The 27,797-nt window shown below is 37.2% G+C and overlaps 2 long non-coding RNA genes and 1 other non-coding gene across 5 annotated transcripts; 2 read left to right on the top strand and 1 right to left on the bottom strand.

Moving 5' to 3' along the window:
- The first annotated feature begins 6,857 nt into the window (after positions 1-6,857).
- On the top strand, positions 6,858-18,964 carry LOC104116265 (uncharacterized). 3 transcript variants are annotated; one of them, XR_690817.4, is made up of 6 exons: positions 6,862-7,103; positions 7,397-7,779; positions 8,433-8,540; positions 8,762-9,181; positions 12,101-12,258; positions 18,150-18,964. It is a non-coding gene; the product is annotated as an uncharacterized lncRNA (long non-coding RNA). The 3 variants fall into 3 exon arrangements; XR_004512114.2 differs by lacking the exon at positions 8,762-9,181 and having other exon boundaries at positions 6,858-7,103; XR_004512113.2 differs by lacking the exons at positions 12,101-12,258; positions 18,150-18,964 and adding an exon at positions 9,289-9,415 and having other exon boundaries at positions 6,869-7,103.
- LOC117281478 (uncharacterized) lies at positions 7,892-8,216 on the bottom strand. Its single transcript, XR_004512115.2, has 2 exons — positions 8,053-8,216; positions 7,892-7,941 (listed from the first exon to the last, which is right to left on the bottom strand). It is a non-coding gene; the product is annotated as an uncharacterized lncRNA (long non-coding RNA).
- Positions 18,965-20,343: 1,379 nt separating the features above from the next.
- On the top strand, positions 20,344-20,443 carry LOC117281481 (U6 spliceosomal RNA). The gene has a single exon (XR_004512116.1). It is a non-coding gene; the product is annotated as a U6 spliceosomal RNA (small nuclear RNA).
- Positions 20,444-27,797: the final 7,354 nt, after the last annotated feature.

The raw sequence follows: 27,797 nt of genomic DNA on the forward strand, positions 1-27,797 counted from the left end.
CGAAAACAAAAGGTAAACATAAATTTCAATCTATCAAACTCGGAGATTTTGAAAAAATAAACCAAATAAAAAAAATAAAAAAAAAGTAACCGTGTATTAGTAAAAAGTGGGCCTAGACATGAATAAATTAAACATAGAAGCGTGACAGACGATGCCAAACAGCACGCATAGAAATGACCAATGGATTGGAAGGTCATTTGGAGAATGAATTCGAGATTAGTTGAGTCGAAATCGTTGATACCGTAATTATTGATATTATAGTTTCGCTAAAGAGTCAATAAGAAGGGATTCATAGTTAAATATAGAGCAATTACAAATTCCTCAAACATAATATGCGAAAACAATAGAGTAATGGGGATAACGTGCATGCGAGATATTAGGGAATTAACGATCATGAAAAAATTTATTATAAAAATGTCACGACCCAAAAACTTAACCTGTCGTGATGGCGCATGTCGTAGAATTAGGCAAGCCGACTCATTCCAAAACAAATTGATATCTTCATTTCAAAGATAATTTCAAGGCTATTTAGTATTAAAAAAAAACCTTCGTAAAAGAGTTCAAATCAAAACAAAAGTGCGGAAAAGAAAAGTCTGACATCGGGGTGTCACTAGTCATGAGCATCTACTACAATCTGTCTAACAATATCAAAACTAACTCAGCCTGAAAAATAGCTAAATACAACTAAAGGAAGATAAGAGGGAGAAGAGCAGGGTTGCGATCGCCAGACACCTACCTTGCTATCCCCGAGAAAAATCTGCAACCGGAATAGTCAACAGCCGCTATCGTGTCCAAATACGCCTGAATCTGCACACAAGGTGCAGGGAGTAACGTGAGTACGCAAACTCAGTAAGTAACAACAATAAATAAAGATTGAGCAGTAGTGACGAGCAATAAGCATATAAAGTTCATATCATGAAATCTCAATAAAATACCACATACTTTTAAAATTAGGGTTTGAATCAAAACATCTCATTTAAACCCAGTTCCATTAAAATCATTTAAAGATATTTTTCAACAGTTTTCAAACAAGGCTCAATGCAAGGTGAGCAAAAATGATGAAATCATAAACAGCCCCTCGGGCATACCTCACAATCACTCATGCCTCTCGGGCATACCTCACAATCACTCATGCCACTCGGACATACCTCACAATCACTTATACCACTCGGACATACCTCACAATCACTCATGCCACTCGGACATACCTCACAATCACTCATACCACTCGGGCATACCTCAAAATCACCCATGCCTCCCAGTCACTCAGCACTCGGCACTCGCACTCAATAGGTACCTGCGCTCACTGGGGGTGTGTACAGACTCCGGAGGGGCTCCTTCAGCCCAAGCGCTATATCAAGCCAAATCATGACATAAATCACTTAGGCCATCGGCCTATATCAAACATGCTGCGGCGTATAACCCGATCCCATAAATATCCCCACATATTAGGCCCTCGGTCTCACTCAGTCATAAACCTCTCAAGCCACTCGGGCATTTCAGTAAAAATAGGGTACTCAGCCCAAAACAACATTTATACACATCAACATAGAGTAAGAAAAACTTAGTTATGCAGTAAACAGGTATAACCATGACTGAGTATAGATTTTAAATCGAAAACAGCTATAGGATAGCAAGAAAAGGCCCCTAAGGGTCCAAACAGCACTGGCACAAGGCCAAATCATGGCATTCAACCCAATTTACAAAAACTCTTTCTAAAACATATAAGTATCATATAGTTTCAACAAAATACGCAACTTTACAGTTGCTACGGGACAGACCAAGTCACAATCCCTAACAGTGCACGCCCACACGTCCGTCACCTAGCATGTGCGCACCTCAATATAGTAGAATGATACGAAATCCGGGGTTTCATACCCTCACTACTAGATTTAAAATCGTTACTTACCTCAAACCGGTCAAATTTCTACCCCGAAATGTTCTTGCCTCTCGACTCGGCCTCCAAATGCTCCGAATCTATTTACAATCAGTACAATACCATCAATATACGCTAATGGAATAAATTTCACAAGAAAAACTATCAAATTAGCCCAAAATCCGAAATAGGCTCAATCCCGGCCGACGACTCAGAATCGGATAAAAGTCACAAATTACGAACACCCATTCACTCACGAGTCCAACGATACTAGTTTCACTCAAATCCGACTTCGAATCGACATTCAAATCCCAAAAATTTATTTTATGAAATTTTTACAAATTTTTCCAATTTTTCACCTCAAAGTACTAATCAGATGATGAAATTATTGATATATTCATGTATATTAACCAAATTCGAGTTAGAATCACTTACCCCGATGAATTTCTTGAAAAACTCACGAAAAATTACCACAAACCGAGCTTACTAGGACCAAAATATGAAATAATGCCCTAAACCCCGTTTATAAAGTGCACCTCCGGCCTCCCACTTCGCGGTCCGCAAATTTTTGAGCGCGGTCGTGCCCCAGGTCCCGCGGGCGCGAAAAAAATAGTGCGGTCCGCGAAATTCTGGGGCTGCACTGCCAGGCTTTAGTAATTTGGCCATAACTTTCTCTACAGATGTCCAAATGATAACTTCTTTACCTTTCTCGAAACTAGACACGAAAAGCTACAACTTTTATTTTTGAATCATCTCAAAATTCATTGTAGATCAAAAGATATAGGCTTCCGAAGTCAGACCAGCGGATATGCAGAACTTTCCCCGGAGTGCGGCTGCGGCAGAATTATGCGATCCGCGAAATTCCAAGCGCGGCCGCGAAATTCTACTGAGGTCCGCAAAATTCCAAGCGCCAGAACCATACTTGAGTTCCGGAAATGCCCAGACTCGCTCAAAACTCACCCCGAAATAAACCTGAGGCCCCCGGGACCTCAACCAATCCTAAAATACCATACGAACTTAGTCGAACCTTCGAATCACTCAAAACAACATCAAAATACCAATTTACCCTCAGATTCAAGCCTAAGAACTTTTAAACTTACAAATTCGACAATCGATGCTGAAACCAACCAAACCACGTTCGAATGACCTCAAATTTTACACGCACGTCACAAATGATACTACAAACCTACTTCAATTTTTGGAATTTTATTCCGACCCCGATATCAAATTTTTCACTGCCGACCGAAATCGCTCAATTTCTAACTTTCGCCAATTCAAGCCAAATTCCACTACGGACCTCTAAATCATAATCCGGACGCGCTCCTAAGTCCAAAATCACCTAACGAAGCTAATGGAACAATCAGAATTCTAATCTGAGGTCAAATGCTAAAAAGTCAAACTTGGTCAACTCTCTCAATTTAAAGCTTCAACAATGAATTTCTTTCTTCCAATTCGATTGTGAAATACCTGCAAACCAAAAATGACGATTCACACAAGTCAAAGTATATCATTCGGAGCTACTCATGCCCTCAAACAATCGAGCGAAGTACAAATATTCAAAACGATCTGTCGGGTCGTTACAAAAAATGACGACTTTTCTAACTTTGTATCCCATCTGAAAAATCACTTTATAATTCTCTCTATCACTGTATTAAGTTCAAACCAATCAAAACGAGACTTGAGAATAGGAGAAATCTTTATCAATAAGAATTATCTTTTATTTTCTTTATATTTGATTTTCTTATTTGCTTGTGGCCTGCAAATACAAAATCAATTGATTTGACATATATAGCTAATTTTAAGTTAAACTGTTTGGCACACATAGTGGGGCCCAAGTAATCGTTTATTTTCTCCTTGAGATTGTTGATTTTGCTTTAGTTCCACCAAAATCTCATTAATCTTTACTCGTTGAATTTAACTTGAAGGAACATTATGTCTTATAATGATCCGATCAGTCGTTTGAGTATTAGAGCCCCGTTTTTCTATTTGATGCTTTCCGTATGTCTGTTTGATATTATAATTTGTGGAAATGGTTGGTTTGGTTCTGGGAAGGTTCGGCAATAAGCTGGAATACTTAGTTTTATTTTGAAAGCATTAAGTTGTAAGAGTTGACTAAGGTTTGACTTTTGAGTAAACGACTCCGGATAGGTGATTTATAGGTTTCAATAGGTTCGTATGATGATTCTGGACTTAGGCGTATGTTTGGATTTATTTTTGGAGGTTCCTAGAAGATTTAAACTCTATTTGCTCATAGTTGGCAATTTGAAGAATTGTAGGGTTCATAAGTTTGACCGCTAGTTGACTTTGAGGTTATCAAACTCCGGTTGGTATTCCGAGACTGAGGATAGTTTGTGTTGTTTTATGAAACTTGTGTGCAAAGTTTGGTTGAGATCCGAAGTATCTAAGTATGAATCGGACGCTTGCTTGAAAGTTTAGAAGTCTATGAATTTAAAAGAGTTCGACATGTGGTTTGACTTTTGATTCTTAGATGTGATGGTTCTGTATGTGTTTGGAGGCTTTGGACAGGTCCTCGTAGTATTTGTGGACTTATTGATATGATTAGACAGGGTTGCGGGGAGCTCAAATGAGTTTTGGACCACCCAAAGCATATTGGAGATTGCAGATTTTTGCTAGTGTCTAGTGCACTTCTCGATCGCGGAGCATGTCTTACAATCGCGATGAAGGATTTAGGCTAGGGACTATTGTGCTTTGCTTATGCGAAGAGGTTGTCGTTTTCACGAAGGCTGGGGGTCGCTGGTCATCGCGTTTGCGGAGGTTCGACTGCGTTCGTGGGGGTTCGACCGTGTTTGCATAGGGGAGTCAGGCAAAGTTTTGCGATCACGAAGGTCTATCCGCGTTTGCCAAAGATGAAGGCATGTTTGCCCTCAGATTGAGGCCTTCTCTTTTGCTTTACTGGATGGAATTTCGGATCCAAGCTTAGTCTATGAGTGATTATTTCCGGTGGGATCCCTGTCATGTCAAGATGGGACCAAGTGAAACAGTCCATGTTAAATATAAGAAATTGAATAAGCTTTTTCCTGAGCTCGGGATTTAACCCTGTGCCCAAGTATACCTTTCGCTCGGGCAGATGTTCGATTAGCGTGATTTGCTCCAGCTCTTCGATCGTTGATTTGGTAGCGTCGGAATCATCGGGGAAGATGAATGATCGAGGGATCCCATAATCATCATCTTCGCCAATCTTTTGCTTCTCTAGTTGGGTCGAGGCTGACGTTTGTGATTGCTATTTGGTGTCCCGTTTCTCCTTCAAATCTGATCATTTTGTCGATGATAGTGATGATATCGGAATCACTTCATCGACAACAAATATTTCCTTTGCGGTCGGTTGCTCCCCGTAGACCGTTTTGATTCCCTCTGGTGTTGGGAATTTTAGAACACGGTGAAGAGTCGAGGGTACTGCTCTCATGTTGTGGATCCACGGCCTCCCGAACTTGGCATTATATCTCATGTCGCCCTCGATCACATGGAACTTCATTTCTTGGATGGTCCCGACCACGTTTACTAGCAACATTATCTCGTCCTTAGTAGTTTCACACGCCATATTGAATCCATTTAGTACCAGGGTTGCAGGCACGACCTGGTCCTGTAGACCGAGTTGCTCTACGACCCTTGATCGAATGATGTTGGACGAACTACCTGGATCAATTAATACACGCTTAACTTGAGATCTATTCATAAGTACAGATATTACCAATGCATCGATATGTGATTACATGATTCCTTATGTGTCTTCGCCACTAAAGGACAAGGTTCCTTTAGGTATGTAGCCCTGAGTTCGAGATCTATTCTCTCTTATAATCGACATCTTAGTGCGTTTAAGAACCGACCCCTGGGGGACATCGATCCCTCCGATGATCATGTGGATGATGTGTTGTGGCTCTTCTTGTTCGTTTTGTCTATTGAACTCTCTTTTATTTAAATGGTTCTTGGCCCGTTCACTTAAAAACTCTCGAAGGTCCCCATCATTGAATAATCGGGCTACCTCCTCTCTCAACTGCCTGCAGTCTTCTGTTCTGTGGCCATGGGTGCCATGATACTTGCACATTTGATTGAGATTTCTCTGGGCTGGATCGGACTGCAGAGGTCGAGGCCATTTAGTATCTTTGATGCGTCCGATAGCTGATACGATGGCGGGTGCATCAATGTTGAAGTTATATTATGATAACCACGGTCCTTCCTTAGGTCCGGTATGCCTGTCAAACCCATTCTTGTTCATCAGCCCTCGAGACCCTTGGCCTCGATCACTTCTCCTTTCACCTCGTACGGGGGTGCGCCCCGGTTCGCTACCCCTACGATCTCCGTTATACGGCCGATATTGGTCCCTATTCGACCTTAGTTCTCGGTCGGTGCCCCTTTTAATAACGGACCCAAAACCCAATTGGTTGTCTTCGACTATAATCTTCGATTGATATCGATTATGCACATCGGCCTAGGTAACAGCCGGGTACTCGATCAAGTTCTACTTCAACTGTCGTGAAGCCATCGAGCTTCGTTCGTTCAATCCTTGGGTGAAAGCTTGAACGACCCAATCGTCCGTGACCGGTGGTAGATCCATTCGTTCCATTTGGAAACGAGATACGAACTCTCTTAGCATCTCGTTATCTTTTTGCCTTACTTTGAAAAGGTCCGACTTCCTGGTCTCGACCTTTATGGCTCCGGTATATGCTTTTACAAAAGAATATGCCACTACAAAAAAAACTCGATTTAGCGACGGATTTTTGCGACAAATATGTTTCCGTCGCTATGGATTAACTACGGAAATAGAGCTTTATCGCAAAAAAGGTAAGTAGAATAATTTTATCTAATATAGCGACAAATTAGCGACAAAAAAAAAACTTCGTCGCTAAAAATTGGCGCTCTCATTATAGCAACAAAATAAGCGAGGAAAGTTTGGTGACAAAATTTATTGCATATTAGCGACGGATGTAGCGACGAAGTGTGTATGTCGCTAATATTTTTCATTAATGAGAGTATCTTTACCCTTGTTGCTACGGAAAGTTTTTGTCGCTAGGTATTTAGGGAAAAAGAGTTGCGTCAAAATAAGTGTTCTGCTTTAGTGAAAAACCAGCCCCTTTCTAAAAAATAAGGTCTTTCTCTCTCACACAAGAATACACTAAGAAACCACCCCATTTGCTTCTTCTTCTTCTCCTCTAATCTTCCATTAATTTTTCCAGATGCGTTACTACATCAACTCTTTTCTAAAATACTGGTATGTCTCTGCTTCTTTATCTGTTTATTAGCAATTTTTCTACATTAAAATTTTTAGGGCTTTGGTAGATGTAAAATAAATCAAGCTTTCGTCTCTTCCCCCTTTTTCTTTGTAGTATGTGAAGTTAAATATGAAGTAGAGGTTGACATATTTTGGGTATATCTCATTTGTGCATAAATATGTATTGTTATTACTATTTATTGTTGGTAAAATCTGATTTGGGGGTTTCTTTTGTGTTGAACTCTTGATTAATACCAATTTTGGTGTTATTTGGTTATTAAAATCAAATTTAGGTGTTTTGAGATCTGCGTGGTTTCCAATTTCTTCAAGGTGAAGTGCTACAAAACTCTACATTGTTGCTGAACTTTCACGCTGTTTTGTCCTGCTTTTGAGACTGCTTTGATTGACAGAGAAGTGAAGCGCCTATGGGGAAGTAAGGCAGCGAGAAGGTACTGTGATTTTATATGCAAAAAAAAAAAGAAAAGATAAGGATATAGTTCAACCAGATTTTGTTCCAAAAGATGTGTGGGACAATTGGATGGAACTATGGAAGGATCCTAAGTGTGTCAAAAAATCAGAAATAAATACAAAATATCGTTGTGGCGGTGGGACTGCCATCACCATTAGGACTCACACGGGTGACTCTGTCACCATTGGGGAACATCGCAAGAGACTTGTAAGTATTTCTTCGTAAGGGGTAATCACTAGAATTCAGTACACATATTTCAGCTTTTTAATAGGTTGAGTGGAACGGAGGAGCAGTAACTTACTTTTTCACCTGAAGCCACTTTTTCACCTGAAGCTCCTGAACCCACCTTTTTGCTCTATCAAATGATGCCTATAAATAAAGAATTGAGAAACTAAGTTAACAAGTTCACATGCTAGCAAAAATTTTCAGAGCAATATCGAGTAATTATAGTGAATAGTTGGAATCAGGTGAGAAAGTTACTTGATTTGTGATATCATAAACAATTATAGCAGCTCCAGCTCCTCTATAATACATTGGAGCAAGACTGTGGTATCTCTCTTGGCCTGATGTGTCGCATATTTTAAATTTTACAGTAGCATCATTTACTGCTACTGTTTGCGAGAAAAATGCTGCACCAATAGTTGATTCCTACACATAACATAAGCTGAGTTCAATCAAAAAGTCCAAATATAAAATAGGAAGCACAGAACTAAACTGGATTTTGCAGCTACACTTATCAAATGGTAAACCAAGAACCTACGTGACATTCAATAAATGTGTACTGGTGTATACCTTCTTAGTACCTCCATTAGTAAACTGTTTCACCTTATCAAAGGATAAGTTCTTTGTTTTTTGTATAGGCTATTGAAAAGGGTCGAGATCCAACACCAAGTGAGCTACACTTGCACGTCCATACACATGGTCATGATGAAAAATCGTTTGTTAGTAAGCGATCCCGACTTGTACATGTAAGTCCAAAATCCTATTATTTTACTGACTTTGTATATGACATTAACGTCCCACTTGAACTACTTGTTTAGCACCTATTTCAGTCCTAAAGATGATTTTTGCTAACTTTTGTTTGAATGAAGAACTTAACAGTTAACTTATTTATGTTTTTATCATTTCTTTTTCCCTAATGTTCATCTTCATCATTAATGAATTTCACTAATTATTATGGTATTTATAGGAAAAATATCATCAAATATTACAATAACAAACACAAACTCAATCTGATATTGATCAATCTTTAGCATTTTATCAAGCCGCGGGAGGGGAAAAGAAGAGAAGAATATATGGTCTTGGATCTCAAGAAAAATATTTCTATGGGCCGTATCTTCGTGCCTCTTCTGGATCTGATGCTTCTTCATCAGCAGCACCTCTGAATGCTCAGTCAGCACCGATGGCGAATTTGGATGAGTTAGTGATGCGATTGATTCCTGCATTGACTGATCATATGGTTCCTGTACTGACAGATCACATGCTTCCTGTGTTGGCTGAGCGAGTAAGAGGATTGATAGCTTCACCATCACATGTGCAAGATAATCATACCGATCAACCATCAACTATGACACCTCCAGTCCCTCCTCCTACTACTAATATTAACGAGGTTCATGCATCGCTTTCTGATGATGACTTCACTCTCCAGTCTCTCAGTAGTTAACTATTTTTATTTTAACTTTATTTTGGTATTGTAGATATTTTGGTATTAACGAGGTTCATGCATCGCTTTCTGATGATGACCTTCACTCTCTAGTCTCTCAGTAATTAACTATTTTTGTTTGAACTTTATTTTAGTATTGTAAATGTTTTAATCTTAATTATACATTTGCATTTTGGTATCTATTTTGGATCTTGTAGAATATTAATTTCTATGAATTTCAGTTATTATTAAGAGTATCTTATATATGCTTGAACAATATGTATTTTATTAAATAAAATAAGAAAAATATAATTTGCGACGGATTTTCTTCGTAGCTATAACTAATATAGAATAACAGGATGCGACAGATTTGCGACAAAAAAATTTCGTCGCCAAAAGAAAGGCAAATATATCTCAATAATATTAGCGATGGATTAGCGGCAGAAAATATTCGTCGCCAATTAAATTCGACGATGAAATGACTTGTCGATTTGGCGACAAAATTGGTGATAATTGCGACGGATATGTGTTGTTGCTAAGAGTAGCAACAAATACCAACCGTAGCTAATTCGTCGCTAACTTACCAGTAGATTCAATTTTTTTGTTAGTAAAGCGTTAGCTACGAGCAAATTAGCGACGGACACAAATCCGTCGCTATTCCGTCGCTAAACAGGTTTAGCGACGAAAATGTACTATTAAGCTACGGAATTCGTCCGTCGCTAAAGCCAGTTTTTTTTGTAGTGTGCAAGCATAGCAAAAGAATCGATAGAGTTAGGCAGTAAATTATGACACCATATTATTACTCCCTTTGATAGAGTTTCCCCGAACTTCTTTAATAATACGGATTCGATCTCATCATCTTCTAAATCGTTCCCTTTATTGGCACATGTGTAAGAGGTGACATGTTCGTTGGGGTCGGTCGTCCCATTATATTTAGGAATTTTGGGCATGCGGAGCTTCTTAGGGATCGTTTTGGGAGCTGCACTCGGGGGAAGGGCTCTTGTACGAATTTTTGGAATTAAAGCCCTTCAATATCGGTGGTACCCTCGGGATCTGATCAACCCTGGAGTTATAAGTTTTCACTTTTTTGTCGTTTTCTTCAATCCTTTTTTCTCCTGACTCAATTCGTTTTGTCAGTTCTTCGAGCATCCTAATAATTTCGGGATTAGTCCCCGATTCTTGTTCATTTGATCTTACCACAGCTGGCTTCGTTTTGCGGGTGACTTCTCTGGGTGGACCGGGCTCGGGCCTGCTCGGTGCCTGGGTTTGACTCTGCAACTGAGCCATCGCTACCTGTTTAGCTTGCAACATTTCAAAAATCATACGCAGGCTGATCACGCCTTCTCCAACATTTTGGGTGCTTCGAACTGCAGAACGAGTTCCCCCATGAATGTTGTTTTCGTGGTTAGAATGTTGGTTCGCCTCAATGGCCACATGCGAATTAATGTCAATTGGATCCACAGCCTCGAGTTCCAACGGGGTCAACGAGTGGCCTTTCATTCTCGGGCGTCAGGTTGTTATTCTCATCTTGAAGGCCAGCTTCGTTGTCGATAGGTAGGGCCATTAATTGAGAGTTCGTCGTTTTTAACCTGAAATCAAAGACACCTCCAAGAGAAAGTATAAAATAGTGTGTTTTGCAGAGATTCGTACCAAATAACCACTATTATCCTTAGCCCCACGGCGGGCGCCAAACTGTTTACCCGAAAAACGGATATAGTTGAATTTGTACATAGTTCTAAGGATACGTGATATAAATTGATACAAATCTGGAAAAAAATATATAAATGCATATTTAAATTAGTTATAAAAGGAAATGAATACAAACCCAAATTGAATAGAGAGTGATTGATAAGAAAACAAGATGAATCAATATCAAATCCCCAAAAGGATAATATTTGCTAGATGTTATGTAAATCTCAGTGAATCTGAATGTGAATGAATAAATCTCCTTTTTTAGAGATGATAACCACTCTTAGTAGGCGTTTGGACATAAGAATTGTAAAATTCCAAAAGAGGGGGAAAAGTTTTTTCAAGTGAAAATGGTTTTTGAAATTTAGAGTTGTGTTTGGATATGAATATAATTTTGTGTTGTTTTTTAAGTTTTGTGAGTGATTTGAGTGAAAATTTTGAATAACAGCTTTTTGGAGTTTTTCAAATTTTTGAAAATTTTCAAAATGCATCTTCAAGTGAAAATTGAAAATTTTATGAACAAAAGCTGATTTCGAAAAAAAGTGAATTTTTTTTTAAAAAAAGGAAATAAATTCTTATGTCCAAACGGGCTCTTAATATAGTGAGGGAATCCTACTTTGGATATAATTAAAAGTATATAGTGGGGATCCCATGATAGATTAATTAATAAGTTTTTCCTTGATTCAAGCCGTGATTTCCGCCGAGATTTTCTCCCCAAAGGCGGCCATAACGGCATTTTGTTCCTTGGCTCTGTCTCGATCTTGGTCGGTCTCTGGGTCTCGAGTTCGATATTGATCGGTCTTTGAGTTTCGAACTCGACAACCCAACTTCACATCACAGCTCGATATTATAACGACGGACCTCGGCCCATCATGGTCCAATCTCGATTAATCAAATGAAGAGCAAACTCGGTTTTGACCGTATACAAATATGTTAGATGTTACTGAATAATCAGATATACGGGGACAATCCAATTAGCCCATGAATGATCTTTTTTAACTCCTAATGCCAACTTTGTGTTCTAATTGTCACTATATATATATATATATATATATATATATATATATATATATATATATATATATATATATAAACATCTTATCAGGTCATCCATTTTATTATGTGTGTCTGGCTATTTTTTATCTTTCAGTATACTGATGATGTCTTCTTTTTTGTTCTTCTTCGTTTTCAATGTAGAGTGTGTATAACATTTGGAGTACAGAATAACCATTGATAGGATCATTCCAAGAACAAGAGAGTGGACGTCAGAGGTACAACTGATCGAGAAGCCTCGACGAAGGCAAAGTAAAGATGGAAAGGCACGATTCCAGATTGTTGTTGTTCAAGATGAAATGGTAATCTTCTAACTCTCGTGCTACTTCTTATTGTACTGGTTAAATATAATTGCAATCACGACTATCCTTTAATTTAAATAAAAGAAAGAGATTCATAATCTTAGGTCACAAATTTAATTGTTTCTCTCGCGCAGGCTATGTTAAGAACTAAATATCAGAGATGTTCTAAAATTTGATATTCTGCATTCTCCATTCATGTCTACCTGATATGAGTTTTTTTGGACAAAAGTTATGGTACTGAACTTTGGATTTTCTTCTTTTGATTAATTACTTATGCCCTTATAGTACTTTATTTGTTCAGAAAGATATCTTTGCGGTACTTTTTGCACTCGCCCTCTTTGAAACACAATTTGGCCACTAACAGGACTAAGTGCTTCTGCCTGAGTTTATAAACTCTAGGAAGTTGATATTTGTATCTTAGGCAGCCTTTTGAAAATAATTATTGCATGTGTCATCATAATATTTAAATTTTACGGTGCTTAGCTTTTTACATGTGTGTTTGTTCGTGTCTTTGCGTATTGATATAGAGAACATAGTCAGACACTTTGCAGCAGTTAATATATAGAGCGAAAATGTATCAAGTTTCTATCAATATCCAAATGTTGCTTAAAGTGAGAAGGATTCCATACTCAGGGATGACTGCCAATTGGCCAGAATTATACCAAAAGCTAGCTACTCATGTTCCTAAATTTGAAGTACACAAAGGTGTGGTAGAAGTTGCCTCCTCCTGGATGGATTAAATGCAATACTGATGGAGCATATAGAGGGAATCTAGGTAGGTCTTCATATGCATTTTGTATTAGAGATGAACATGGTGATTTGATTTATGCACAAACTTTTGAGATCCCTAATGATTCAAACAATGAAGTTAAAGCTAAGGCAATTTTGGAAGCAATTTTGAAACTGATTCTATGATGATGAAAGTGGTTCTTGATGTGGTATGGGAACCACCTTAGAACATTGTGAATATGATTGATGAGTTACACTCTATGATTGGCAACATTAACATTGAAATACATCATGTCCTAAGAGAAGGGAACAAACTGGCAGATTACATTCCAAACCTAGCTTTGGATAGCAATGAGGTTCAGGTTCATTCTTTTTCTGAACTGAACAGTAAAGGGAAAGGGATTGTTAATAGTGACAAACTCCAACTACCATATATTAGAGGAGGAATACCAATTACCAAACCTAATCCAACATGATGAGGCTTATAGGTGCATATATGGAGAAGGTGTTGCTTGGTTTGGTGGTGTTGCAAGGTGTAATAGGAGATGGAGTTAAGGGTGTACACCTTGTGAAATAATAAGATAACAAAGAAGAATTGTGAAGCCAATCACTCTATCGTATTTATCACTGATATATGCTTGAAGTATATATAGGTTACAAAGTAAAAGAGATAGCTACAAGGGATAACAATTGAGATGGTAGGGGATAATTACAAGTGCAAGAGATAATTACAAAGAATATAAACAAGCAGTAGATAATGAAATAGATATACTCTAACACTCTCCTTCAAGCTGATGTCGGTGTGAAACGGAGACGAAGCTTGCTGAAATACATAGAGAAGAGTTGTTGACCAAGCAGTTTCGTCATGATATCTGCAATTTGATCGGCACTGGAAATGAAGCGAATTGAAAGCTTACCTAACTTGATTTGCTCACGCACAAAGTGATAGTCTAGTTCAATATGCTTAGTGCGAGCATGAAAAACAGGATTGGCACTCAAATAAATTGCACCAATGTTATCACACCACATGATAGCAGGGACGGCAGGCGGGAAGCCAAGTTCGCAAAGAAGAGAACTTATCCACATGATTTCAGCTGTGGCATTGGCCAGTGATTTATATTCACTCTCTGTTGAAGATTGTGCAACAGTGGATTGTTTCTTTGAAGACCAAGAGATTAAATTGCTTCCAAGATACACAAGATATCTACTTGTAGAACGTCGGTCATCGGGGCAGCCATCCCAGTCACTGTCCGAAAAACATTAAAGTTGCAAGGTAGAATTCTTGAAAATAAATAAACCAATTTTGGTAGAGGCACGATTGTAGCGAAGCAAACGCTTCACGGCCTGCCAATGAACTTCAGTCACGCAATACATAAATTGCGCTAGCTTGTTGACACTAAATGCAATGTCGGGGCGAGTTAGCGTCATGTATTGCAGGAAACCTACAATTTGATGATGACAATGACTCACCCAATGTTTTGCTCAAATTTGGAGTCACCGCCATTGGCGTGGTACACAGCTTAGATTCTTGCATATTTGTCTCTTTCAATAGATCAGCCGCATATTTATTCTGTGTCAACAATAGACCATCTGAGACCCTTTTTACCTCAATTCCAAGGAAATAATTCAAGGCACCTAAGTCGCGGACAGGAAAGATTGCTTTAATTTTGGTGAGAAACCATTACAACTTTGAGTAATCTGAACATGTAACAACTATGTCATCGACATAAATTAATACATATATTCTTAATGTACCTTGAAGAAGAACAAACAGTGATGTGTCGGCCTTGGAAGAGTGAAAACCGAGACCCTCCAAAAAAGTTGACAAACGACTGAAACCAAGCTCGTGGAGTTTGTTTCAAGCCGTAGAGAGAGCGATGAAGCTGGCAATATATTGGCAAACATGGTCAGGTTTGGAGGGATCAATGTACCCTTGTGGTTGTTCCATAAATAATTCAGTATCTAACTGGCCGTGCAAGAATACATTGGAGATGTCAAGTTGATGAATGGGCCAATTATGAACTGTGGCAAGTGTAAGAACTGTCCGAACAATGGTGAATTTGACTACGGGAGAAAATGTTTCTCGATAGTCAATACCGGCTTGTTGTGTGTAGCCCTTAGTAACAAGGCGCACTACTATTGAGCCATCTGCATTTCTCTTTATTCGAAAAATCCACTTGTTGCCAATTACACATTTTTGTTGCTAGGGCGAGGCACTATACCCCATGTATTAGTTTGATGTAGAGCATTCAAAATCCTGCTGCATAGCGTCACACCATTCCTGAATTTTCTTAGCTTGAAAAATATTTTTAGGTTCCTCCAATAGATAATTTGGTTTGGTTAAGGCTAGGTTGGCTTGGCGTTTTTGCATGGTGGTGGGACGGAGTTGCATGGAGTGGGTGCGCGATGGTTTAGAATTGTCTTTTAGGACATAATCTGAAAAATCTACAACTAATGACAATCCAGGAGCACTGTCGGATTTTGATATAGGGTATGAGGATGAATTTGAGATAGGAGTTCTAGTTAATATTTGAGAAGATGGACATAAGGGTGAGTTAGGCGGGGATGCGGGTCCAGATAGAGAAGGAGTCGGTGATTAGATAAATGAGGAAAATCTGACAGATTAGAGTGAGATGGGTTTCTATCTAGAGAAGATAAAGATAATTTATTAGGTGAAGGAGAAATATTAGGGGAGTGAGATGGAGAAGAAGTCTTACCAGATAGAGATGCAGAGTCCAAGTGAGACTGGAATGAGCTTGAGATGTGCAGCCATGAGTTATCAGATTTCTTACTAGATGAGTTGGCTGAATTTGCTTTATATGGAAATTCTTGTGAATGAAATTTGACATGTCTAGCTAGATATATTCGACCTGTGTTACCTATATGCACTGTGACTCGGACTTTGACCAAGATAGATACAAGGTGATGTTCGAAAAGAAAACTTATGAAGATTGTAAGGCCGAAGCAATGGAAAAACTAAACATCCAAACGGCTTGAAAGAGAGGTAGTTCGGGTTTTTGTTGAATAAAATTTGATATGGGGATTGTTGCTTAATGACATTTGAAGGAAGAACATTAATTGAAATGGCACTGTGTTCCATAGCAAAGTTCCAATATTTAAGAGGTCAATTTGCATGAGATAATAAAGCAAGGCAAGTATCTAACAAGTGCCGAATTTTTCTCTCAGAAATGCCATTTTGTTCATGCGTGTAAGGACACGCAATGCGGTGTATAATACCAGTTTTATCAAAGTATTTGTTTAATTTTTGGTATTCTCCTACCCCAAACAGAATGAAAAGCTTTAATTTTGCTTGAAATTGCCTTTCAATCATCTTTTCGAAATTAATAAAAACAAAGTGAACATCACTTTTATTTTTAAGAAAATAAACCCATGTAAAGTGAGTATAATCATCCACAAATATAACAAAATAACGATGATCCATGGAAGAAAGAACGGGGCCGGACCCCAAATATCAGAGTGAAAATTTTGAAAAGGAGTTGTGCTAGTATGCTCAACAGACGCTAAGGACAAACGAGACAATTTTCCTAAATTACAACTAGCACACGGACTAAGTTTATTTGTAGAACTAGACAAATGATGATTCCTAACTAATGAATGAAGCTTTTGAAATAGGAAGGCCAAAATTCAAAAAAACAAGAATTTTCAGAGGTAAATTTTTTAACAGAGTAGATTCTTAACTACTTTTGGGACATATAAAATATTTTTCAAGTAAAGAGATTTCAAAGGAGAATGTAATGTTGCCATACCAGTGTGAGAGATTTGAAGCCCTTGACCATTACCTACATGTAGTTGATCCGAACCTGGATATTCATTAATGGCACTTAAACTCTTGAGTGATGTGATAATTTACAGCTGTGTCTGGAAACCACGTAATGGGCTGCATATTTGGTGAAGAGGGTAGAACCGCAGAATAGTTAGCCATTGGTGGAGCAGCATAATTATTTTGTTGTGGGAATTACCAGAGTTACGAGGAACATATCTGTTGCGGCAAGTGACAGCAGAATGGTTGTTTAGGCCACAAATTTGACAGGGGATTTTTATTGGAGTTGTTGGCAGGGCGTGGCTGATAATTATTTTGATATGGAGAGTATTGTGGCCGATATGGCGGAGTAGGCAACAGTGGGGTATTATCTTTTAGAACCATGTTTGCTACAGGTTCCATTGCATTTTTAAGTAAAATTTCATGAGCTACTAATTGACCATGGAGTTCATTGAACGTAACTGTGGCGGAGATTGAGAGCAGCAATAAGACCATGAAATTCAGGTCCAATGTTGCGATAAATAATCGCATTAAATTCAGCAGAAGAAATAGATCTATCAGCCGCACTAAATTCATCTGAAAGAGTTTTGGCTTTTTGTAGATAGTTGGAAGCAGAAAGATCATTCTTCCTTAACTCTTGCAGTTCTATATGAAATTGTAGTTGACGATTTTGCGAGACAGAACCAAAGGCGTTGGCAAGAGCCTCCCAAACTGCAAAGGAAGATGTGAGACCTATAACATAGGGATAGATCTCTTCAATCAAAGAAGCAAGCAACCAGGAATGAAGCATTTGATCCTTGCGAAACCATGTGTCAAAGTCTGGGTTGGGATCTTGAAAGGTGGGATCAGTGGAAGAGGCAATAGTGACGGGTGGAGCGGGAGTAGTCCCATTGATGAAACCATGAAGATTTTGGTAGTTTAGAAGAGGAATACATTGAGTTTTCTATGCCAAATAATTTTTTGGTGTAAGTTTAACAGCAAAAGAATGGGTAGAGGTGATGACTGGAGTGGGAGAAGTGAAGGAGGAAGATGTGACAAGAACAACAGACATAGTGAGAAGTGTGAAGAGGAATTCTTTTAGGGCTCTGATACCATGTGAAATAATAAGATAACAAAGAAGAATTGTGAAGCCAATCACTCTATCGTATTTATCACTGATATATGCTTGAAGTATATATAGGTTACAAAGTAAAAGAGATAGCTACAAGGGATAACAACTGAGATGGTTGGGGATAATTACAAGTGCAAGAGATAATTACAAAGAATATAAACAAGCAGTAGATAATGAAATAGATATACTCTAACACACCTTCCTACTCAAACTCTGTGGAAGGAGAGTAAGGAAGGTCCTTTTTTCACTAACATTGTGTTTTTTTTGCAGTTGATTCTACATGGACTGGGTTCTATAAATTGACAAATACTCAAAAGGCTAATATTAGTGTCGCGGATGCTCATTATCTTGGGAGCTAGTCAATACATGGACCAGTCCATCCAAGCAAGGTCATGCACACAATGGACCATCAAAAAGGTTCAGGCACACTTAGCAATGAGAGATATCCTAACTTTGAAACCATACTGGGATTTGCGGGACACTATCCAACTGCTCCTATCACAGTTCATACATGACTTGGAATCCAATTGATCAAAGGGATTGGTGTACAAAGTTCAGGACAATACAAGGTTACTAGGCAGACCTAAGTACTGGAGATTCTGGGAATTAGGATGATTTGGAGATCCTTTTTGTGTATTTCACATGTACTATCATCTATGTGTTGATGATGCTAAGCTAGGGACAGGTCCAAAGCATGCAACAATTGGTGCGCAAATTTCCAGTCTACTACATGCGTTCATGAGCTTACAAGATGGAATGGGCAGAAGTGATAGCTCCTACACACTTGAAAATAGAAAAGCTACACAACACTCACCATGTGTATGGAGAGAACCAAGTGATGGACAAGAAGAAGATACCTCTACAAAGTAACCAACGAGACTGTCAAGTCACAAGAAGTGAAGGACATGTTGCAAGGAGCACAATTGCATTTTGTATTTCTTTCAGTTTTTACTATCAACTTGTGGCATATATTGCCTATAAGTTGATACATGTTTTTAGCATCTTAGCTAGTTTATACTTCTTTCATGTTGTAAGACTCTATTTATTTTTCAGAATTATTAATAAAAAATACCACTATGCCTCTAGCTTATTAGCTTTAAAAAAAACTACGAGAAATAGAGTTAATTTATCCTTATTTGTATTTGGTCACAAATATACCCTTATCATTAGTGGATTAGTTCAAATTTGCCCCTCAACTATGGAAATAGACCAAATTTGTACTCCATTTGAAGTTGGCGGAGGAGGGGGACAAATATGAGTCAGTCTACTCATGATAAGGGTATATTTAGGACCAAAATTGAATGGAAGATATTTTTGTTCTATTCCCATGATTAAGGGGGAATTTTGAACCAATCTACTAATGATAAGGGCATGTTTGGTACCAAATTCGAAATAAGGGCAAATTTACTCTATTTCTCATAGTTGAGGGATATTTCTCAAATTTACTCTTTTTCGTACGCAAGGTAGGCAAACTCCGCTAAAGATAGAAACTGGTCCCACTGATCGTGTAAATAAATTAAATTAAATTCTATCTAAAAAGAATCGCTAGTCTTTTGAGTATTGAATTTTATCACGGAAAGGAAAATGCACAACATGAAGTTGACACGAGAGGATGATAAAAAATCAAGCCTGAGCCCCTTCCATTTTGAAGATTCCTTTTTCCAACCTTTTCTTAGAAGTGTGTGCTCCTTTCTAGGCCTATGCCAACTTATTTTTTCCTACTTTCCATCTATAAATAGCAGCCCAATCTCATAGTTTCGATTCAAGCCATAGCAAATTTACAACAGACACTTTCCCCTACTTAAGTAAAACTCTATTTCAATCTTATTCTTAGCTTTAATCTCCTAAACATGTCGGACAAGTGTGGCAACTGCGACTGTTCTAGCGCCAGCCAGTGTGTGTGAGTAATTATCATCTTTTTACTTCAAATATTAGTTGAGTTTACGTTTATCTTGTCTAAGAAAAACAACCTTTACAGTCTCAAAATAGATAGAGGTGAACTTAAGATTATAGGTTGATTGGCGCGAAATAATGCAAGATAAGGCTGCGTAATGAGTTTAACGTGGTCCGGCCCTTCCCTGACCCGTGCATAGCAGAAGCTTAGCACAACGGGCTGGTTAATACAGAATACTACCACATGTGAATCTATATAATTATATATTTTAAAAATCTTAATTTTACTACACAAAATTCAAGTCGAAAATAATGTAGTGGCGTTCAACGTCAAATCTCTACGTCCCCTGTCGATCAAGAGATAGTTATTCAATTTTACTAATGTCTCGACAATATGATTAGCACATTGAAAATACTTGTCTTTTGGCTTATATATTGATGTAAAGCAATATGTCTGTAAATTTGCAGGAAGAAAGAAAACCAGTATAATCACGTCATTGTTGAGACTGAGAAGAGGTAACTCTCTCCTACCAGCTCCTCTTTTCATCTAATTGTTATATATAACTCATGCGTCCCAAAAGGACATTAAATAAAATTGGAACGACAAAGAAAAGATTACATAATCCCTGCTTAAGAATGACAGGATGCAAATCAAGATATGGTATATATATCATGCAATTGGTCACCTATATTTAGATTCATTTCTTCTCAACCAAAGAAAAAAGTTATAGGTCTATATATCATAATTTCCATATCATGATACATGGGAATGCAACAATATGCTTTGCGTGTAATTCTGAAATTCGTGATTTATTTCGCGCATCCCAAGAGAAAAATAAAAATAAAAAAATGATTATGATAATTGTTTCTTTTATCTTTCTCTTGCAGCTACTGCCAGACCGTCGCGATGAGCGCCGGAACAGCAGAACATGATGGCAAATGCAAGTGTGGCAGCAGCTGCAGCTGTGTGAACTGCACTTGTGGTCATTAATTAAGCCCTATATACATACAATAGCAGCTTGTCTAAAACTATGTGGTGTTTAAATTTAAGGAATAACAGTACCTTGTTATTGTAGTGAAATAAACTGTGTTGTGCTTAGTCCTAATTGCCAAAGTGAAAATGTAAGGAGTCACTCTAGAGTCTAGTCTGTGTGTCTTTTTGGTCAAGTTTGTAACACAACTTTTTATTGTTAAATAGACTATATTATTATAGTACACCATCTTCTCACTTGTTCTTTTGTACTTTCAAACGACTAAAGTTTCTACAAAATTGGACATGGATCGCATATTTTGCTAGCTTTTTGACACAGACTAGGAGTTTACCAAATCAGTTCCCACAGTAAACAAGCAGTAAGCAAAGAACACGCGATATTTACGGAAAACTCTCTGCTTGATAGATTATAAACCACGACCTACGTACCTTAGTAAGATTTCAACTCCACTAAACTAAGCAAATTTCAGATTACAACCTATTGCAATCTAGGAATTAAACTCTTAATCATTCACCCCTTACAATAACTCTATTATAAGCCCTTTGCAATAACTCTATTACATTTTGGTTATTTGACTAACTCTAGTCAATTAACCAAAACAACAATGGTTGAATAATGTCCTACAAAATACTTCTAGAAAGCCGTGTAGGTTTACAAATAAATAACAAAAGACAGACTCAACAAACTTAAGGACTCAAGACATCTTCATTGTTGGGATCTAGTCCTAATTGGTTTGTAGCAGCTTTGTTCTTGAGTGCACCAGGAGAAAACAGTGGCAGCTGGCACTTGAGATGATAGGTTTTCTAGATTGTCAAATGTTAGGTCAAACCTTGTATCATGTTCTATATATATGAGAGAGCATGTGGGAATAGATAGAGACAATACACCTTTTGGTTTGGCCTCTAGCAGCAGCAGCGACACCGTGAAATAACTTTTACAGCTGTAGAGTTGACTGTACGACAGCTGAAGAACTGATCATATATGTTCCCTTATTCTCCTATCTGGTTTCTCGAGAACTTTTGGCTAGACATCAAAACTTATCACAACAAGCGCAATGGAACTGATCGCATCAAGTTCGTATCTGGTTCCTCAATATAGTTTGACAAATCATCAAAACCCATAATAGCATAACTTATCACTTTTTATTTATTTTTTATAAATATGTGAACGAGATTTCTATGCATGGAAAGCATGATGCCGCGGTTCTAATATATGAGCAAGATTTGCTCACAGTATAAATATCGAGATACATCTAGCATCTCACGTTCAAGTGTACATCTATCACCAATTTCAAACATTGAAGCCTTCGGATCAAAGGGATATCCATATCTTAAAAGCATAATCCCTTAGCTTTCTTAGTTTCTGGACAAGCAAAACGAATTTTACTCTTTGGCGAATCAGGCAAAGTAGAGGTTGCCTTTTAATCTTTTGACAACAGAAGATATGACTGAAATATTCTATATTGACAGTCCACTCAGAATTGAAAAGAGGGGTAAATATACTCTATAGATATTGTCTATATTTAACCTCCGTTATAATATTCGGTCAAATTTACATCTACTGTTATACTATCCGGCCAAATTTACCCCTACAATCAGCAAACATTTAAAAATTATCTCTCAGTCCGTCAGGTGACCCAGAATCTCCCAAAACATTTTAATTAAGTCACTGATTCTTTTTCTTGGTCCATTATTACTTTTAAAATAATTGACATTTACCTGCTTTCTGGGAGAAAAAAAGAAGAGAAAATATTAAATGATACAACCGATACTAAACAAAGTATAGTAAATTGAAGAATCTAAATTAGGTAGCTTGTCTAAATTCTAAAAGTATTTACAACGTCCCAATTTTAATGAATTCGTTGCACCAAATGTATGGAGACTTTACAAGTATTAGTGATTGAAGTTGAAGTTCCTCGAAGATTTTTCATTGTCGAATTGAACTTTGTTTTACTCAAATGCCTACACATTGTGCACTCTTAATTAAGTTAGTCGATCGAACTCCATACTAGCCAGACAATGAAAAAATATATTTGAATATACATGTACATACATGATGATCAGTTGCATATAATACACAATAAATAAACCCACTAAATTCTACGGTGTGTATATGATTGAAAAATAAATAAAATTTTAAATCAATTCCAATCTCATTATTACAAGAAGAGAAGTGGGTGCATTGGTAATTAAAAATATTCATGAATAATTTGTATAGTCTAGTAACTTTAGCATTCATATAAATAGTAATTTCTGAAAATAGTGGAGCTGATTTAAATAAAAGAAATTTGGGAGATTTTGAATTACTTAACAGATCAAGGGGTAATTTCTAAATATTTGTTGTTGATAGGGGTAAATTTGGCCAGCTAGTATAACGGTAGAGGTAAATTTAATTGGATAGTATAACACATGTTAAATGTATACCATATTCGAAAATAGAGGGATATATTTGGCCATTTTCCCTTTGAGAAAAATATACTGCTATTAACATTTCATAGAACAGTTCTATATCCCGTGTTTGTAAGAAAAGCAGTTCAGATCCGTGTCTTGTTCCTCCAAATTCTTTGTGGAACAGAGGTAATTAAATTTCCAACTGGAGCTAACACTATGAGATTCCAAACACTTCAATTCTATACAAGAAAATTTACACCAAAGATGATTGAGAGCAATCTGGAATGATTCAATCAATCAACTACGTCTCAATCCGGCAGTCCATCAGCCAAGTATATCCAAAATCCAATAGTGGCGCCCAAAGCAAGAAAAAAAATCAGTTTCCCCAATGATCAAACTCAACAATGACGGCCAAGATCCTCAAGCTTCCTCTCAATGTAAATTCTCCACCAGGTTACAGAAAGACACGACCTTGTTATTTTAGTTTGCACCTAAACACAAGAGAGGGAAAATTGCGTCTAATTCGATTTTCGCGTGTTAGAGAATCTGGTTCTTTGACTTAACTATTCTGACACAAAACTAAAAATGAAAATTAAAGTACACAAGTAATTTTATATGAAAAACTTTATTGCTCAAAGGAATAAAGGTACGCAACCTGCCCTCGTAGAATTTGACTCAAAACTTCAGTAACTCCAAAGATCGATTTTAGGTTACAACTCAACAACCAAAATGACTAACTCTACTATCTTAAACCCTATAATCAACCCAATTATAGCTACCCCTTTTGTCACGACCCCAAATCTCACCACAGGCGTCGTGATGACACATAGTCTCTAAGACTAGGTAAGTCGATTTTAATTACATTTTGAAACTATTTTTTTTTATAAGTAATCAAAACTAACAACGGAACAAATATAAATATACAACCTTTCCAAGACTGATAGTACTGAGTCACAAACTCTAACTGAATACATGAAAATGGAATGATCACGAGGACCGAATATACAATACTGTTTGATTAAAAATTAACAGTATAATTAAATGAAAAGACTCCAAGGGACTGCGGCGACCAAGCAGCTCTACATTGAATCCTTACGATCCCGCTTTAACTCTGCTCAAGCTCGATATCTCCAATACCTGGCTCTGCACAAAAATGTGCAGAAGTGTAGTATGAGTACACCACGGTCGGTACTCAGTAAGTATTAAGACTAACTTCAATGAAGTAGAGACGAGGTACAGTCAAGACACTCACTAGTCTAATAACTTATGCAATATAATATACAAAATAATAGAAAACAAATAACATCAAGGCAACATAAAACAACCAATGATATGCACAGTAAGACAATAAAATCACCTTTTAAATATCGCTCAACAATTAATAAATATAATTACACCCAGTTAAATCAAGTTCTTCAATTAAATATCTTTCACATATAATTCTTACGAATATAACTCTTTTTCAAATATAATTTCGTCGAATAAATATCTTTCAAATACAACTCTTTTATATAATTCTTCTTGAATAAAAATCCTTTTAATTAAATATTTTGAATATAATTCTTTCGATTAAAGAGTCACCACGTGACACCTCATTTCAAAATAATAAAAATACGGGTCTCAACCCATTTTTATATTTTTTGTAAACACGGGTCTCAACCCATTTTTCATATTTTCACGGCACCTCGTGCTCATAATTAAATAATTATATTTCTCCGGCATCTCGTGCCCTCATTTCATATCACAACTGCACGGACAATTCACGTGCCAAATATCATTATCATTTAATCACAGCACCTCGCTCCCACAATTCATATCACAACTGCATGGACAATTCACGTGCCAATATCCTCGTTATTTACTCATGGCACTCCGTGCCCACATTTCATTTTATAATCCGCCCGACAATCACAGGCTCTCAATTTCAATATAAATCAGATTATCATCAATTTACCAACAACAAGAAAAATTGCACAAGGTATAAAAATAAACACAAGAATATCACAACATCACATGAAAATCATCAATCCCACAACCTCACATCATCACATATCGTCCCTGACAATAGCCACCCTTATCGCTCTTATTGCCACCCTTATCACTCCTATAGCCACCCTTATCGCTCCGCCCAGACAATATCAATAGCCACCCTTATCGCTCATATTGCCACCCTTATCGTTCCTATTGACAATATTCTAATAAACACAACTACAATGAAATGTCACCCTTATACCCACATAATATCAACGGTGAAATGTCACCCTTATACCCACATAATATTAACGGTGAAATGTCACCCTTATATCTTCAAAATAATAATTAACACAACACAACAATTTACACGGAAAATTATCACGGCAACATAACAAAATCAATTTATATCACAATTTACCCAATGGCTACAACCAAAATTCCAAAGATACAACCAAGTCAATTAATTTCACAACAAATAGCCGAAGGCTCGACACAATGTGTACAATACCCAAAAACAATCAACAGAGATAGAAATTACTCAACATAAAGCAAAGTCTTCATTAACTCTAAATTTTTAAAAATTATATAAAAATTTAATTAAGCTCATTTAATTAATTATTTGCAGAGGAGAAAATCCAAAATGAAATTAAATTCCAATAATTATCAAATCAATAAATTCACGAAATTTCATAAATAATCAAATAACAATCATATCAAATTATCATATAACAACAGAGTCAACAACAAGGATTTAGGCACGACAAATAGATGATTAAATACATACCAACAATTATCCAATTTACTACACAATATGCTCAAGACTTTAACTCAATAAAATTTGCACATATAAACCAAGTACGTACTCGTCACCTCGCGTACATGGTTTTCAATTACACAAATTGCACATAAGACTCAATGCCTAAGAAAAAATTCCCCCATTCGAGGTTAAGCAAGACACTTACCTTTTTGAAGTTAGGTCGATATTCCAAAATAGCTTTCTCACGTGAATTGACCTCCGGACAGGTCCAATCTTTCTTGAGCCTTCCTTACATTACTACGAGATTCCAGAAATCCTAGCAACTTTAATCTATTTAGAAACATAACAAAAGTAAACCATAATTAGGAAGATTTTCATGGTTTCAGCTCATTTGAGCATTTTATCAATCACTAGGTGTGCAAATTTGGCTACAAGGTTCTTCTACAAGATTTTCTTCATTCCACAACCCAATCTTTACTTATTTGATCTCAACAATCTTCCCACAAACCTTATTGGTACAAGAATATATACATAATACTCTTATACCCAAGAATCATACTCCCAATCACCAATCGTTTACCCCCAAACTCGAAATTGAAGACTAGGGGTTGAATCTTACCTCTTTGATGAAGATCTTGTGATTAGCTTCCTTGATTCTTGAAGATTGGATGATTAAAATGTTAGGTTCACTCCTTCTCTCTTTAAAATTCTCGTACCTCTCTCTAAAACCCTCAGAAAAATACCCCAAAATAAGCCCCAAAGCCTATTTATCAAAATGGGGTCGGGTTATGAAAATAGAAAAATTAACCATCCGAAAGCAGGTCTGCGGTCGCATAATGGACCGCAGAATGGGTATGCGGGCCGCAAAATTGATCGCAAAATTGGTGCATAGAACTGGGCTCTTCTGGTCCATTATGTGACCAGTTTGCGGTCGCAAAAGCAGTTTTGCGATCGCATAACTGTTTTGCGGTCGCAGAGTTGCATTTTTCCAACCTTTGATAATTTGGTCATAACTTCTTGTAGGAATGTCCAAATGACGAACGGTTTGAAGCGTTGGAAACTAGACACATAGACCTTTATTTTGATAGCTAAAACACCATATAGGTCTTCATATCAATATAGGTATGCTCTTTTGAAGTTATGTCTTGTGCGAACTCACTTGAAACTTTAGTCTATTATGAAATTTCCAACTTCAACATTCGATGTCGAAACCTATCGAATCAAGTCAGATTGACCTCAAATTTTGCACACAAGTCATAAGTGACATAACGGACCTATTCAAATTTCCAGAATCGGATTCCAACCTCGTTATCAAAATGCGTAAAATTATCCTACGGACTTCCAAATCCAAATTCGAACACGCGCCTAAGTCCAAAATCACCATACGAAGCTATTGACATTATCAAAATTCTATTCCGAGGTCGTTTGCTCAAAAGTCAACTCTTTAGTTAACTCTTTCCATTTAAGATTCAAAATGAGAATTTCTCTTTCAATTAAATTCTAAATCTTCCGAAAATCAAACTCGACCACACCCGCGGGTCATAATACATATTATGAAGTTGTCCGGGACCTTAAGTCGTTGAACGGGGCATTAATTCTTAAAACAACAAGTCAGGTCGTTACATTCTCCACCTCTTAAACATACGTTCGTCCTCGAACGTGCCAAGAATCTTTCTGAGGACTTTAAATTACTGAGTGTATTCTTACACACATACTTGTGGGTGATTCTACATTCCAGAAATTTAACACGGATCCGACGACACCATCTCAATTGAGATTACTTATTTTCTCCATTCTTATAAGCTTTAAAGCAAATTCTCTAACTCTCCAATCATTTCTAAAAGGCTTGATTTTCACTTCGACACACCGTATTAGTCTCAACTGGCTATAGTAACTCGTGCCTAAGCACACA

Source organism: Nicotiana tomentosiformis, chromosome 6, assembly GCF_000390325.3.
Source record: "Nicotiana tomentosiformis chromosome 6, ASM39032v3, whole genome shotgun sequence".
NCBI classification, from domain to species: Eukaryota; Viridiplantae; Streptophyta; class Magnoliopsida; order Solanales; family Solanaceae; genus Nicotiana; species Nicotiana tomentosiformis.